This window comes from Lathyrus oleraceus, chromosome 6, assembly GCF_024323335.1.
Source record: "Lathyrus oleraceus cultivar Zhongwan6 chromosome 6, CAAS_Psat_ZW6_1.0, whole genome shotgun sequence".
Taxonomy (NCBI): domain Eukaryota; kingdom Viridiplantae; phylum Streptophyta; class Magnoliopsida; order Fabales; family Fabaceae; genus Lathyrus; species Lathyrus oleraceus.
In genome coordinates, this window is record NC_066584.1 from 128,912,976 (window position 1) to 128,917,095 (window position 4,120).

Sequence of the window (4,120 nt, forward strand, 5' to 3'; positions counted from 1 at the left end):
GCTGGCCCATCCTCCCGACGTCGTCGACGAAGAAGGCCTGCAACCAACGACGACATCATGGATGCTATTGATGGTATGCAAGCATATAATCTCGAAATGATACAAATGATGCGCCAAATGCAACAATAACAGGAAGAGAGGAATGCCATAACCGACCAGCGGTTCACTGATTTGCTTAGCAGGTTCGACAACTTAGACGTACATCAAAGATCACCAGGTCCAAGAACAAGAGGCGGCAGGCAACCTTAACTTTAGTTTTTTTTTTCCTTTCTTTTTGTAATTCATTTCTTTTCCTTCAAACATTGAGGACAATGTTTCATTCAAGTATGGGGGGGAAAACCATGTTCTTTCTATCCTCCTTTTTCTTTTTCAAGTATGTATCTTTCTTTTCATTGTTATTTCCCTTATAAAAAAATATATATATATAATAAAATAATATTTCTTATAATATAGATTTATTTTAAGTTAAGTCCCAAATGTGAAAACTTTCTATTATCTATTCCCCTCAATTTTCATGAGCCATAACAAAAATTCATCACACTCAATAAGTATAAAAGTCGCTTATTTTATAAAACTTGAGTGAAATCAAGACAAAAATTATTACCATAACAACGCTCTAAGAACCTCAACATGTTAGATCAGGATAAGTACCTATTATACCAATCCCTTGAACTTTTAGTTTTATAGTAACCCCGAGTAGTTTATACGAGAAGTCAGCACCATCTTAATAGCAAACTACGTGGAGGGCCGATGAATATAAGTGAATGGTTCCCAAAGTAACATAAAAAATATATATATATCAGGAAATGTACTAATTAAGTTAGGTGATCCTTACCAGATCATTTAATCTAAAGGTTGCAGATCATACAAAAGCATAATATGAAAGATCCATTATGAGTTGGTTCAGCAGGTATCTGGTACTGAACTTGGTAGGGCGGACTACGGTCCGATCCCCCGCAATTTGCAATGGACTGAATAACGAAGTTATCCGACTTATGTACCAGAACTTCTAGCAAAAAGGGGATCAGAATCACTAACCGGTTACTCCACTATGTGCGCGAAAAGATAAATGGCTTAATGTGATTTCGCTAGAATGAAAACGGGTGAAATAAGAGTAAAGGAACTAGGATAGCTATAATGGCATTACTCGAACTGGTTTGCATAAGGTGGGATTATCTGAGGTTGTGACGGTGGTTGTTGATGTCAAGATTAAACTCAAGTTACTTCTAAACAAGGTTTACAGGCAACCTAGTACGAATTGATGTGTGTTTTGAAATTTCATCTGGCTAAAATTTTTAAAACAAGTTCTATACTGTATTTTGCTTGAGGACAAGCAAAGATCTAAGTATGGGGGAGTTTGATAACATGAAATAGTATCACATTCTAGGACTCAATTTAATTAAATTATATTATTATTTACTTCAATTTATTTCATTTTATCAGATATTACGCGGTATTTTCTTTCTATTTATCTCAGGTGGTTTATTTGAAGCACAAGTAAAAAAAGGAAGAAAAGGAGGTGCAAAAAGGAATGAAAAGAAGCAAATATCAAAAACCAAAGCCCAACCCAAAAAGCACAAGCGTTGTGCCTGTGACGAGCGTCACAAAGGCTGTGACGAGCGTCACGCTTTGCACACTCATGTGACGAGCGTCACACATGGTGTGACGGACGTCACACCATTCCCCTATATTTTTGGCTTCAGAGACGTTGAGTCCTATTTGCACGCCTAACCATTCGCCACGTGAAGACCTTTGAAGCGGACTACTTTTGGAAACCGTTACAGAAAGTACCAGTATAAATATCAGCTTTGCAAACCCTGCAGAGGTTCGACGCTTTTTCCAGACTTTTTCGTCGTTTTTGCTTTTTCGCAATTTTTCTCTTCCAACAGTACAAGCACATTTTTACAGCATTGCTTTTACGATTTTTATATTGTTTCCTTTGAAATTTCTATTTTCTTTTTCAGCACTTAGTTAATTCTTTTTCACACAATAGTTTCTACACCGGAAACTATTGTGTACCTTTTACCGGATCTAACCTTACGTTAGAATCTAGTTTTTTATTCCTTCGCTTTTATTTTTTCTGTTTGATTGAAGAATTCAAGAACAAATCCAACCGGCCTGTGGTGGAGTGTTCAAGACTGCTATTTAATTTCTCAGGTTCTTTAATTATTGTTTGAATTTATATATGCCCTGCTTTACTGTTTATTTATATTATTTGCCTGAGATGAATCTGTTTATGCATGATAATTACTTAAGTCTGTTTAGCATGTCTGGCAGATTTACTTAGGTATCGGTATGTAGAGTAAGCGGAATGAAGGAATCAAAACCAAATTGGTTTAATTAAGTTTAAAATTAAAATCACTCTTTTTACGGTCTCAATTTACAGGTTTAATAACAAGGTTTTTGTACGAAAGTAAAAGACATAAAGAAGTTAAAAACAATAGAGCGAGAGTTTGAGTTTTTGACTGGACAGTGTAAATTGGACATTAATTCTAGATCAGGGCGAGAGCAATTTTTAGAGTTAATTAAATTCTAATCTTTTTCAAAAAGTATTTTTAAAGATTGAATGTGAGGACGAGAGTTAAGCATTTGAATTTAATTATATAACCTAAGTCAACAGAGCGAGAGTTTGAGATAAGGGTGTTTAAACGATTAGTGTTTTCTTAAAAAGAGTTTCTACGGATCCTATTGTTTTCAAAAAGTGGTTTTTGACTTAACTATAAGTGACAACTACGTTAATATAAAATCATAGTTTATTCAACAGAGCGAGAGTTTGAGATAAGACTTTTAATCAATAGTGTCAACTGAAAGGATTTATTTTAAAACCAAGAAACCAACAAAGAATTGATTCCCTAATTACGACGAACTACATACCGATATCCGCTTATTAGATATTTATTTTAGATCTTATTTTAGTTTTAGCTTTTCCCCAAAACAATCAAAGTATTACCTGCCTTAGCTTTACGAAGTAACCTTAGATAACGGTATATCGATTCATAAGTCCCTGTGGGATCGATATCTTTTAAAACTACGCGATAGAACTGTGCACTTGCAGTTTGTACCCCAAATTCGACTCATAAAGTCGCGATCAAGTTTTTGGCGCCGTTGCCGGGGATTTTTATTTAGTCGATATCGTAACTCTTCTGTTACGCTGTAGAGACTAAGGCTTTTCTTTTTCTTTTCTTTCTTTCGTTGATTTGTATGCAACACACTCGCTCAGAAGGCGAGCCGTTCTACTTACGAATCAACGATATCAAACTATATCTCCGAGTCTTACGACGAATTCGGGAATATCGTGCTGCAAACAATCTCCCTCCTGTTGAACTTCCCGATTTCAAAAATATTTTCCTTTCGATACCCGAGATGGCAGAACCAGCTCGTGCTCTTAGAGATTACGCCGCTCCATCGCAAGATGAGCCGCATTCTTGTATTGCTCCACCCGCAATCGAAGCAAACAACTTTGAACTCAAACCTTCACTGTTGCAGGCAGTGCAACAGAACCAATTCTCTGGAAATCCTACCGAGGATCCAAACCTTCATTTATCCGTATTTGTCCAATACGCTGATACTGTTAAAGCTAACGGTGTCACTTCAGAGGCAATTCGACTTCGTCTTTTTCCTTTCTCGTTAAGAGATAGCGCTAGAAGATGGCTTCAATCTCTTCCTTCCAACTCAGTCACCACATGGAACGAGTTGAAGAAAGTTTTTCTTGCTCGATATTTCCGCCAAGCAAAACAGCTATGTTAAGAGCCCAGATAAATGGATTTAAACAGAAAGATGACGAGTCTCTTTTCGTAGCATGGGAAAGATACAAAGACATGATGAGACTTTGTCCACACCATGGTTTAAAGGACTGGTTAGTAATTCATACCTTCTATAATGGTCTCCTGTACAACACGAGGTTAACAATAGACGCCGCCGCAGGTGGTGCACTGATGAACAAACCTTATGCTGATGCTTACCAACTTATCGAAAGCATGGCTCAAAACCACTATCAGTGGGGAAGCAAACGAACAATGGTAGAAAAACCTCAAACGAAAACTGGCATGCACGAGATAAGTAACCTTGATCATGTTAATGCAAAAGTGGATGCTCTGGTCCAGAAAATTGAAAGTTTAAA

At 36.7% G+C, this 4,120-nt stretch overlaps 1 non-coding gene across 1 annotated transcript; it reads right to left on the reverse strand.

The window, feature by feature from the left end:
• Window positions 1-3,740: 3,740 nt before the first annotated feature.
• LOC127098770 (small nucleolar RNA R71) lies at window positions 3,741-3,847 on the reverse strand. Its single transcript, XR_007793469.1, has one exon. It is a non-coding gene; the product is annotated as a small nucleolar RNA R71 (small nucleolar RNA).
• Between the last annotated feature and the right edge of the window lie 273 nt (window positions 3,848-4,120).